This window comes from Pinus tabuliformis, chromosome 4_1 (assembly GCF_031772625.1).
Source record: "Pinus tabuliformis cultivar Carrire ecotype Pingquan chromosome 4_1, CPIR1, whole genome shotgun sequence".
Lineage (NCBI taxonomy): Eukaryota > Viridiplantae > Streptophyta > Pinopsida > Pinales > Pinaceae > Pinus > Pinus tabuliformis.
In genome coordinates, this window is record NC_142303.1 from 621,957,123 (window position 1) to 621,970,630 (window position 13,508).

At 39.7% G+C, this 13,508-nt stretch overlaps 1 protein-coding gene across 1 annotated transcript in view; it reads left to right on the forward strand.

Moving 5' to 3' along the window:
• LOC149177557 (uncharacterized) overlaps positions 1–13,508 on the forward strand; it is a 367,210-nt gene that overhangs the window by 175,212 nt on the left and 178,490 nt on the right. The gene's annotated exons all lie outside the window — the stretch shown is intronic.

The following is a 13,508-nucleotide window of genomic DNA, read 5'->3' on the forward strand; positions in this document are numbered from 1 at the left end:
TTCATAACATATATCGTTTTTTTTGGTTATTGGAACTTGTTATTGATCATATTTATTTATTTGCTTCTCATTTCCTATTCCTACTAGGTTTTGTGTTAATCTTTCTTAGAACATTTATGGGAGTGTGTATATCATGCATTGCTAGATTACACGCATGCACACATACACGCATGCATGCACATATAACTAATCATCTCATCCTCCATCATACAGGTGAGAGTGAGATTGTTGGTACCTTGCCAACCCCTTTTTGCACTTGATTTATGAAGAGAGCCCCGATTGACAATTGGCTAATGAAGAGTGAACATGTCATAAGTGGCATTTAAAACTGGCTGGGGTGGCATCTCCTCTCAACTACCCAAGCTAAACATAATTGACATTTAAAATTGAAGGACATGGGGGAGGGTTTGTTGGAAATACTAAGATGTGTTGAAGAAAGTGTAACTAGGTTTGGTCTTCATAATGACATGATCTTTGTAAATGATGTAATAAAAGGAAATAAATTCTTTTTGTATGCCTTGCTACATCGGTTTCATGAGCAAGAAGTGTCACTAGGTGAAAGACTTCTTCTTGATGTCTTTAGGATTTATTTATATGTCAAAGAGTCATGTCATGTGTATAGAAACTCCTCATGAGTTTATGTAAATGTAAACAAGTCCACAAAGTTGTGTAGAAGCCCTCCAAAGACCAAGCATAATCCTCCAAGAAGTCTGCAAGCGAAAAGGAGAAGGAATTCTTCATGTCAGCTCCAATATGAATTAAAATGCATAAATAAAGGTCACGTCGGCTCAAGGGAAGAGACACATCCGTTCACACTCAAGTCGGCTCAAATAGGAGCACACACTACTATAAATACCCACGAAGGGTCAGCGCAAATTACATAAGAGAACTCGCAATTTGTCTCTGAATTTTCGGGTAATTGAGGAGCAGAAGATCCGCATTAAGGTAGGATAGATCTAGGGTTCAGCTGCCTCCTCGGATGGGTATAAGGAGCAGCAGAACCTAGGTTAATCTCCTCTCGGCATACCTGTGATCTGAAGGTGAAGTCCTCGGATGGATAAAGCAAAAAAGGCTGAGTATTAACGTGTGATCTGGGCATAAACATAATTTCTGTGATGATAATCTCGGCGTATTTATGAACAGAAGATGTAGATCTCAGATGGAGGATCTCGGCATACCTGTAGGTGCAGTCATGTGTCAATATCAAATGTATGGAGCAGAAAGGGTTTAAGATGAGGATGCATAACAGTCTCGACATCATCTTAAGTCCTGTGACAACAATCTTGGCATATACACTTTGCTTCTGCTATCTCACATACCTCAAGGACAGTGATATAATTGGCTACAATATTGATGAGATCAAAGACGCAGACCTAATCACTGTCATCTCATTGCAATGAGCAATATCACAATGATAAGGAGAAATAGTCTTGGTAAGTAGTGACAACTACAGTCTCAGTATATGTATATTATATATAAACATGTTGAAGAGAATTGCGAAGCCAAGACATATAGAGGAGCAGTGAGGAGGTTTTCAAGATGTGTCAAATGGTGCAGACGAGGAAACTGTAATGACAACAATTGTTATGATATAGAATCATAAAGGAAACTGTGATGATAATAATGATCAGTGATAGATCATGATTTTTCTCTTGAAAGATCATGATCTCAATAAAGAAGCCAAGATCTCCTCTGTGGCAATCTCAAGAGACAACCATAGTGCAGCAATGATGTCCATAGTAATGAAGATCTTAGTGAGGCAGTGGTGCAGTAAGGATGATGATTCTAGCAACAATGAAGAAGAGGATTGATGTCTTGGTCTTGGAGAGGCAGATTGTGTCAAGGGTCATGGTCTTGCTATTCGTCAATGAAATCTCTATAAAAAGAATTTTGCGTGGGTTTTCCTCTCCAAGAGGGAGAGGTTTTGGCCTTGGCAGTAAGCCAAATATTTGTGTTCTTGTCTCTTTTGTTTTTGATAGTAGTTTGATGAAGTAAACACTCACACTAATAATGAATGGAACATCAAGCTAAGATTAATTGTATAAACATTTCACAAGTTGTTATCATGTAACGAAGAATCAATTTAATTATGCATGCCCTAGATTCTTCAACATGGTATCAGAGTGATTGGTTCAGCAGTCAAGGAAAAGGGCAGAAAAGAGACATTCAAAGGTCAAGGCATCAAATTAGCTGAAGGATCCACAATCAAAGAACAAGACCTAGATCTAAGGGGCAGTCTACATCATTAAGTCTACAGAAAAGGGTTTTGAAAGACAACAGTCAGAGAATGAAATAGTCTGATCTCAAGATGCGTAGCAACAGCTTTGGTGACTCCCACAATCCACATCATGGCATGATTTCAACATTACAGTGATTGATCCTTTCAATAAAGAACAACTCGGATTCTCACTCAAAGAAGCAGGTCATCTACAACATAATTTGTATGAATAATGTTGACTCATCAGGATTGGGTGAATATAATGTAAATAGATAAATAAGTAATATGAACAATCATGGGGAGATGAAGTGAACAATGTCTCCCTCATATATATAATGAAGACCTACCTGAAGGAATAAGACACACGAATCAATTTTGGTTGAGGAGTTACTGCCTGGTTTGACATGGTATTATAGCCAGCTCCGAAAATAGTTGTAACTCCCATCTGCCTACTGCTCTCTGTCCCCTACACAGTTGCTGCTGTGTGCCGTACGCTGGCCTGACATGCGTTGAACTATCCTAATGAACTATCTTACTCGTTACATTATGAACCCTGCTCATTACAACGTTGGTCTGACAACGCTGCTCATTACAACGCTGGTCTGACATGGTATGCGTTGATGCTGCTCATTACAACGCTGCTCGTTACTATGCATTGATGCTGCTCCATATCCAAAAAGCTTTTTCGTATTGTCTAGAGTCCGAATGAACACGATTGTTTACATGAACCTTCCCCACAATATTCACCGTCACTCAGAGTTATTCCTACTCTGTCTTCTATCCGCTAAATGCATACAGTTCTTTGTTGCTGCTCAACTTTCATTTTAGATTCTTCTTGAATCTCAAATCTCTGTGCATCTGAGTCCATCGAGGTCCATAGGCTGAAAGGAGTGCCCTGCATTGTACCTATGCGTTAATTCCAGTGCAATCTTTGCAATGCATTGGAGATATGCATTGAAGCAGTATGGGAATGCCTCTGTCTCTATGCGCGTTGTTTCTTGAAGGTCATGTGATGAATCTTGCAGAAAGGAATAACGCTTGAAAGGGTCGTTCTTGCCTTGTTATATGGTGGTCGTTCATACCTTGCGTTGAGTGCAACATGCAGCGACTATATCAACAATTCATTTCAGTCACAGTGCATTGAATGTCGTGAGCTGAAGACTATGAGGAGAACTCCTGTCATGGTATCTCTATGACTGCATATTGCATAGACCCTTGGTCTTCTCTGATTTGTAGATAGTGAAGTTGTTGCTCCACCTAAATTCCCCTCAACATTTGGAGATTTTAGCTGAATTATTGCAGTTTTATCATTGGTCAATGTTCTCACTGGCAAGGAGAACTATCTTGAGTGGTCCCGGATGATAAAACACACCCTCATTTTCAATGAGTTGTGGAAAGGAGTGTGTGTCGGAGACGGAGACAATGAACCAGAACAACCTACCTCAGACAAAGAGCTCGTCATTTGGGAAAACAAGAACAACAAAGCTTATGCATTAATCGTAACATCTATAAATGAAGAGGTGAGTCTCCATATTTCGTCATTTTCAACTACCTTTGAAGCCTTACAAAAGTTGAAAGAACTCTATGACTCACATTTTGCACTTGAAGTTGTTCAACTCATGATTAAACTCTTTACTCTTGAACTGCAAAATAATGATCCTCTTGCTCTTGCATCTGAAGTAAAGTCTATAATGCATGATATTAAATCCACTAAGGTTGAATTGGATATTCCTCTTATCGCTTTTCTCAGGGCACTTTATCCTACTTACTCCAATTATCTTGAGTCATTGCAAGCAAATGGAAATCTCAAAGATATCACCTTTGACTCTCTTGTGAAAAAGTTTGCTGAAAGAGAGAAAGCTTTTGGAAAGAAGACAGCCCCTGAATGTTCTGAAGAGGCTGTGTGCCTTGCACATAAAGAAAAGCATCCTGCTCAAGATTCTTCAAGAGGAAGAGGTGGTCGAAGAGGAAGAGGAAGATATTTCAGAGGCAGGGGGGGCAGACACTCTCAAGGAGAAAAGGCAGATTTGCATTGCATACGCTGCAAAAGAAATGGATCACCTGATACCTCTACATGCAAATTACCATGGGACAAAATTGAGCAGCAAAGAAACCAACAGAAAGGTAAAACTGATGATACAGACAAAGGTAAAGCACCTGAATCCGCTCACTATGTTGTGGCACAATGTAACATTGGAGTAAATGAAAATTTATTTAATGCTTCACTTGCTTCTTGGAAAAATGATTGGTTGCTTGATTCAGGAGCAACTTGTCACATGACTCATAGAAAAGATTTTTTTGAAGAATTTACTGACAATGTTGATGAAGCAGTATACTTTGCTGACCAATCAAAAATCAAGCCATCAGGGCTTGGCACAATCAGGCTTAAACTGCCTGGTCTTCCAGACTTTCTTCTGCATCATGTTCTATATCTCCCACAGCTCAAGAGAAACTTGCTGTCCTTGGTCCACATCCGCCAGCAAGGTCACTCCGTTCATATGTTTGATGGCAAGCTTGAGGTAAGAAAAGCATCGGACCACTCACTTGTCATGAGGGGAATAGAAGAAGAAAGGCTTCTCAAACTGCAAGGAACCTCTGTTCGTGCACAACATTTCTCATACAATTCTCATCATGAATAAGGTACACTTCCATCAAGTTTATTATGGCATGCTAGATTTGGACATTTGAACTATGACAACCTCCGCTTGTTGAAGAAAAATGGTGTTGCTGGTTTGCCTACAATTCCTAGGAAACTTAAGCAATGTGATGCTTGCATTCTATGAAAGCATAGCAAACAGTGTTTTCATGATTCACATTCAATAGCACATAGAAAACTTGAACTCATTCATTCAGATTTATGTGGTGCAATGCCTGTTCCTTCTGCAAATGGAAATAAATATATGATGACATTTATTGATGACTACACCGGAATGTGTTGGGTTTATTTATTGAAGAACAAATTTGATGCTTTTCAAACATTCAAGAACTTTCATAAATGGATTGAAAATGATGCACAATCTCATATTGGGTCTATTCGCACTGATAATGGAAAAGAATACACATCAAATGAATTTGAAAATTATCTTTGCCAACATGGGATCAAACATCAAACAACTGTACCTTATAATCCCCAACATAATGGTGTAGCTGAAAGAATGAATAGGACACTCTTAAATATGGTACGATCCATGCTTTTCTTCAAAAATGTAAAGATAATGTTTTGGGTTGATGATGTTCTATGTGTTGCATATATAAAGAATAGATGTCCATCTAATGCCATTGGAAACAAGACTCCATATGAAATGTGGTACGGGCATGTTCCTTCGGTAAAGCATCTCAGGGTCTTTGGTTCCACCTGTTATGTCTTGTACCAAAGGTACATAGAAACAAACTTGGTGCAAGAAGTCGTAAGTATGTCTTCCTGGGGTATTCAAACACCTCCAAAGCATACCGTCTTTATGATGAAGTAAATAAAAAGTTTGTTGTATCTAGAGATGTAATTTTTCTTGAATCATCCAAAACTGACAATGTTGTTGAGTGGCAACTTGATCGCTTGGATAGATTCGCAAAAGCAAAATCATTTCAAGAATTTGATAATCAGATTCCACATCTTGAAGGGGGATTCCTATACTAGATCAACATGTGGAATCTTCTTTTGAAGAACACTCTCCCTTGCATGAAACTCCAACAACGGATGATGCTTTAAGTGATGTGATTGAAAGAATTGGGAGACTCAATCTTGATTCAGTCCCAACTCAATTAGTGTAGCAGCCTGGATCATCTGAAAAAGGTCCCCCAAAGTGGCTGACAAGGACACTTGAAAGTGTTCATCCCGATGAGGTTGGAAAGACAGGAACTAGAAATTCAAACCGGCAGAATGGAGGTGATGTGGATGACTCTAATTCACCTGTTGATATGGATGTTTCTTATGATTGTGAATTGAACTTGTCTACAGATTTTGAACCAACTTCCTTCAAAGAAGCTGCTTCTCATGATGAATGGAAAGAAGCGATGCAAAAGGAGTATGATGCCCTCATAAAGAACGACACTTGGAAGCTGGTTGATCCTCCATTAGGAACCAAACCAATTGGCTGCAAGTGGGTCTACAAGAACAAGTATAAAGCTGATGGCTCACTTGACAAGCACAAAGCTAGGCTTGTGGCAAAAGGTTTTGCACAGAAGGAAGGGGTCGATTATGAAGAGACTTTTGCCCCCACAACAAAATGGGCTACCATCCGGACACTCTTTGCCCTAGCAGCTCAGAACGGTTGGAAAGTCCATCAAATGGATGTAAAAACTGCTTTCTTAAATGGAGATATAAAAGAGAATGTTTTTATGTCTCAGCCTGAAGGATTTGCTGTGAAAGGACATGAACATAAAGTATGCAAACTTGTGAAGTCCTTGTATGGCCTCAAACAAGCACCACGAGCTTGGTATGAAAAACTAACTGAGCATCTTCTGAAACTCAATTTCAAACATTATGATCTTGATGATGCAACTTTATTTGTCAAGAAAGTTGGCAAAACAGTTGTATATCTTATGGTATATGTAGATGATCTTTTGATGACAGGGAACAATGAAAGCTACATTGCATCTATAAAGAAGGAATTGGGGAAAAGTTTTGAAATGACTGATTTGGGCTATGTTCATTACTATCTTGGCATTGAAGTAACCCAACATCCGAAGTCCATATTTCTTTCTCAAAAGAAATACATTGGAGATCTGTTGAACAGGTTTGGCATGACAAAATGCAATCCTCTTACTACTCCAATGGAACAAAACTTAAAGCTCACATCTATTGAAGGAAAAGAATTTGAGGATGCAACAAAGTATAGACAGCTTGTAGGAAGTCTCAACTACCTAACTACTACCAAACTAGACATTTCGTTTGCTGTTGGAATCCTCTTCAGGTTTATGCAAAAGCCTTGTGAGGGACATTGGTCTACTGCAAAAAGAGTTCTAAGGTATTTGAAGGAAACTCAAGACTTTGGAATCAAGTATACATAGGTGGACAACTTTGTTGGACACAGATTGTCATTGATGTCAATATGGCAATATTCAAGGAAGGAGACAGAGCCAAAGAAGAGGAGCACACAGAGCCATCGGAGCCAAGAGGAGCAGAGGTAGTTAAGCGTTGTATGAAGTTGCTGGTGAACGCTAGTGAAGGCTGCTGCAGCTGTTGAACACTGTTGAAACACTTGGAGAAAAGTTGTTGAAACACCAATTTCTCCATTGCTGAAACACCAACCTTTTCCGCAGCTGTTGAACACTTGTGAAAAATTTGCCGTTACACCAATTTCGGCGTTGCTGAAACACCGATTGCGGCGTTGCTGAAACACCAATTTCTCTGCGACGACATTATATTTTCAGCACATCAATCGAAGGTAAACATGAGGAAGCTAAAGCGAATGGAGGAGGGAAGCTAGAAGGTCGAGCGAGTATTGAGGAAGCCGAAGCTCAAGCAAGCGAGGAGGAAGCCAAAGAGCCATTGAGTAAGCAGAAACGAATGGACAAAGGCATGAGAATGTATAAAACAGTAAAAACAAAGAACTATTGTTGCTGTTGGTGTGGTGAAGAACCAGAGTGTGAGGTAGTAGAAGCAGCAGAGGTTGTAGAGGCAGTAAAAGCAGCAGAGGCAGGAGCGCAGGAGTGAGACAACCTCAGCTGAATAGTGTGCAACAACATACCTGTTTATACCAAGGTTGGGTTGGAGCCTCAGAACTGAACAAGACTGAAGTCATTGGGGGTAGGTGCTTCTAAGTGCAGAACCACTACAAAACAGAGTTGGTGCTCTAGAGGTTGGAGCGTCCCTGAAGTCCAAGTTGGAGCTTGGCAACTATTCACAATCGGATTTATACTTATATTGTATTTATTTCATTGCACTGTCTTGAGTTTTAATAAAAGCATTAATTTCAGCTGTTGATTTTTGTGTTCTGTGTATACATACACATATCTATATATGTTGTTGGCAATCACTAGAACAATTAAAAATAAATAAATAAATAAATTGTTGGAAACACTGATTCACCCCCCTTTCATTATTTCCAACAATTGGTATCAGAGCAGGCTTCTTCATACTAGCCTAACAGCTTGAAGAAGGATCCGCAGCCATGATGAGAAATCACGAAGCATCAGGAAGACCTCCTTTGTTCGATGGCACTAACTTTGGTTTCTGGAAGAAAAGAATGACCTACTACTTAATGTCCCTTAGACCCGAAGTCTGGAATTTTGTTCAAAATGAATACAAAATGACTACCACTCTTCCAACGAACCAAGACGAGAGGAAAGCCTACATCGCAAATGCAAAGGCCATGAACTCAATCACTAGTGGAATCACTGATTCTGAGTTTACAAAAATCATGCACTGTACATCTGCCAAAGAAATGTGGGAGAAGCTAGTTAGCTTGTACGATGGAGACTCAAAAGTAAAAAAGGCAAAGCTTCAAACTCACCGAAGACAATTTGAAAGTTTGAGGATGGAAGATGAAGAAGACATTGCAGCATACCTCCTCCGAGTAGCTGAAGTGGTAAATTCCCTGAAAGGATTGGATGAAAAAGTTGAAGAAAGTACCATTGTTCAAAAGGTATTAAGGTCTCTTCCAGACAGATTTGACTCCAAAATAAGCGCTATAGAAGAAGCAAAGGATCTAGATACCCTCAAAATGGATGAACTCCATGGAATTCTCACTGCCTATGAAATGAGGAAAGGTGGCCCAAGCTCCAAAGATGCAACATTCAAGGCCTCAAAGTCAAAGAAGGGGAAAGAAAGGAATGACTGTAGTGATGAGTCTGATGTGGAATCCGAATTGGCTCAATTTGTACGAAAGCTGAAGAGAGGATCTAAGCTTAAAGGCAAGTATCCTCTTATCTGTTTTAAATGTGGTAAAATAGGTCATTATGTAGCAAAATGTCCTCATAAACATGACAGTGATGATGAAGGAAATTCTAAAAGAATGGCACATAAAAAGAAAGGGTTCAATAAGAAAAACTTCTTCTCCAAGCAAGATGAGTCTATGGTCATCAAAAAGAAATCAGATGAGGAAAGTGATCATGATGAAAGCCAAGAAGCATTATTCATGGCACTCGTAGATGATGATGACTCAGGGCTGGAAGGAAATGTAGATGAACTGTTAATAAGCGCCATTGAAGAAAATGAGAAACTACGGAACAAAATCATTTCTCTCAAAGTGGAAAACGAGGAAATAAGAAGGAGAGAAGATCTCTTGGAAGCAAAACTTAAAGAAAAAGAAGAGACTTGTGAAGAACGCGAGGCCGAAATAGTGTCTCTGAGAAAGGAGTTGGAGCAAATTAAAAAGGGCTGTAAAAGCTCTCAAATACTTGAGACTATTTTGAAAAATCAAAAACCTCAACATGACAAGTCTGGAATAGGTTTCAAAGGAGAATCCTCAAACACTAAAAATAGTGTGGAAAGCTATGCTGATGCACTTTCCTGCAATCCAAAAGATGAAAAAATATGTTATCAAAAGTGCATCCCAGACCCCAAGAATGAAGAGAGAATTACTCCAAAGAAGAATGTGGAGTCGAATCATGGACACTACAGCAAATACAAAACTGTACTCCACCAAGGGCCCATCGCAAATCCGAAGAACGAGGGAGGAGTAATTCCCAGGATGGAAATCGACTCAAATCGTGGTTGCTTCAATAAGTACAAAACCATCTTTCTTGGACATTGCTTTCACTATAAAAGCTTCGGTCACCAAGCCAGACATTGTATGGCTCGCAGAAGTGAAAAGACAAATCTAAAGGACCGAATAATCAACTCATATGCCCCCAAAAGGCAGGGACAAATCAAAACGTTCAATCCATTTGATCCCTTGACCAAATTTGATCTGATTTGCTCTTTCTGCTACAATAATGGACACTATGAACAAGACTGCCCACTCAAAGGAAGAAAGACGAGTAGCAAGAACCCCAGCATGGACAAATGCGCCTGGCTCTATATGCTCAAAATAATGAAAACCAGTGGTTTGTAGATAGTGGGTGATCCAGACACATGACAGGAGACAGAAGGAAGTTTGTCTCACTGAGCAAAAAGGAGGGGAATGTGTCCTTTGGAAGCAGATCAGGCCAAATTACAGGAAAAGGAACAGTTACTTTGATCAATGGAAAAGGAAAAGCTCAAGATGCTCTGCTAGTTGACGGACTCAAACACAACCTCCTGAGTGTCAGCCAAATCTGTGATCAAGGACATAAGGTTGTTTTCAACACCAAAGACTGTGAAATAAAGAACTCTGCCTCAGGGAAACCTGTGGCAAAAGGGGTGAGAACACAAGACAACATTTACATACTGAACAAGATTCAAGAAAATAAATGCTACGTGAGTCAGACAGATGAGAGTTGGTTGTGGCACAAGCGACTTGGACATACAAACTTCGAAAATTTGATCAATATCAGCAAGATCAAAGCTGTACGAGACATCCCAAAGCTATTCAAACCAAATCAGGGAGTATGTGGTCCTTGTCAACATGGAAAGCAGACCAGAACCAGCCACAAGACAAAGGAACACTATACATCGAAGCCCTTGGAGATCATCCATGCTGATGTGTGTGGGCCAACTAGAAATCAAGCACTCCAAGGAGAAAGGTACTTTGTGTTATTTGTTGATGATTATACTAGAATGATGTGGATATATTTCATAAAGTATAAATCTGAAACTTTTGAGTGTTTTAAGAATCTAAAAGCCCTTGTAGAAAATGAAAAAGATTCAAAAATTAAGTGCCTCAGAACAGACAGAGGAGGAGAATTCACATCAAACGAGTTTAGTGAGTTCTGTAACATTCATGGAATTAAAAGAGAATTCTCAGCTGCCAGAACACCTCAGCAAAATGGGGTAGTTGAAAGAAGAAACCGAACAGTCCAAGAAATGGCAAGAACTATGCTATTAGCAGCAGACTTACAGCCTAGATTCTGGAGAGAAGCAGTAGGGACAACTGTCTATACACTGAATCGAACTCAATTAAGACCAAATTGTGAAAAAACTCCTTATGAGCTATGGAACGGAAGACCTGCTTCGGTGAAGTATTTCAAGATTTTTGGAAGCAAGTGCTTCATAAAAATAAATGATGGTTCACCAGGAAAGTTTGATTCTCGGGTTGATGAAGGGATATTTCTTGGATACTCTACACGGAGCAAGGCTTACAAGTGCTACAATTATCGACTGAAGAAAATAGTGGAAAGCATTGATGTAAAGGTTGATGAAGAACTTCCAGTAAAGGAAATTGAAGAACATGAAGATGACTTTCTCCTTGAAGAAGAAGAACCTAAAGAAGAAGAGATAGATGAGAAAGAAGAAGAAGAGAAAAGAGAACCACCTCATACCCCTTCAAAGATGAAGTATGTCGAAAGATATCATCCAGAAGAACAGATCATTGGCGATAGAGATGAAGGTGTGCAGACCCGAAGAAGGATAACAACCTCACCTAAGAGAAAAGTCGTTGCCCTCCTATCTATGATAGAACCAAAAACATTTGCAGAAGCAAGGATCCTCATTGGGTAAAAGCCATGGAAGAAGAAATGTCCCAAATTGAGAAGAACAAGACATGTGAGCTGGTACCTCGTCCAAAGGACAAAAACATAATAGGAACCAAATGGGTGTTCAAAAATAAAATGAATGAGGAAGGATAGGTTATCAGAAACAAGGCAAGACTTGTCTGCAAAGGCTATTCACAAATTGAAGGAATTGACTTTGAAGAGACATTTGCACCAATGGCCCGTATGGAAGCTATCAGGATGTTCTTAGCATTTGCTTGCTCAAAAGGATTCAAAATCTATCAAATGGACGTGAAATCAGCATTTCTAAATGGGGAACTCAAAGAGAGTCTACATGGAGCAGCTAGAAGGTTTTGATCTGACAGCAGGAAAGGACCTAGTCTGTAAGTTGAAAAAGGCTTTATATGGATTGAAACAAGCTCCTAGAGCTTGGTATGCAAGATTGGATCACTACCTACAACAACAAGGCTTCAAAAAGGGAGTGGCTGGAAGCAATCTATACATAAAGACAGATCAAGGTAAGTTACTAGCTGCTCTTGTTTATGTCGATGATCTGATTTTTGCTAGTAATAATGATGAAATGAGCCATGAATTTTCTCAAAACATGTCAAAAGAGTTTGAGATGTCAATGATAGGAGAGCTGTCCCACTTCCTTGGACTTCAAATATCTCAAACTAGAGCAGGATTGTGTATATCTCAAACCAAATATCTAAAAGACATGCTCAAAAAATATGGAATGGAGGACTGTGCACCCATGAGCACACCTATGACCACAAACTGCAAACTGAGCAAAGATGATGACTCCCCTCTAGTGGATGCAACTCATTACAGGTCAATGATCGGAGCCCTTCTATACTTAACAGCTACACGACCAGACATAATGCAAGCAGTAGGAATGGTGGGAAGATTTCAATCTGCTCCCAAACAATCCCATTTATTAGCTGTAAAAAGAATTCTCAGATATCTGAAGGGAACTTCTGATTTCGGTCTTTGGTACCCAAAGAACTCAACACTGACTATAACTGCATACACCGATGCTGATTGGGCTGGAAGTATAGATGATCAGAAAAGTACTAGTGGAAATGCATTCTTCCTAGGACACTGTTTGGTATCCTGGCTCAGCAAAAAACAGTCATCCATATCATTATCCACAGCCGAACCCGAGTATATTGCTGCAACAGACTGTTGTACTCAGATACTATGGATGAAGGAAGCTCTAAAGATCTCGACATATGTACAAATCAACCAATTACGGTCTATTGTGACAACACAAGTGCTATCAGTCTCAACAAAAATCCAGTGATGCACTCAAGAACCAAACACATACCAATCAAGTATCATTTCCTCTGTGAGCAAGTAGCTGAACAAAACATTGTCCTGGAATATATCAGTACTAAGGAGCAGATAGCTGATATTTTCACAAAACCTCTTCCTCGAGAAGCATTCGAACATCTGCGTCAAAAGATGGGGGTTATTTCTTTATCGTCACTCAAGTTCATTCATAAAGATGTAGCAGGACAGGGGGAGTAGGTTGACAGGGGGAGTCTGTATGCATTCCTTTGCCATTGATGTCAAAGGGGGAGAGAGCAGAAGAATATTGCCATCAATAACAAAGGGGGAGATTGTTGGACACAGATTGTCATTGATGTCAATATGGCAATATTCAAGGAAGGAGACAGAGCCAAAGAAGAGGAGCACACAGAGCCATCGGAGCCAAGAGGAGCAGAGGTAGTTAAGCGTTGTATGAAGTTGCTGGTGAACGCTGGTGAAGGCTGCTGCA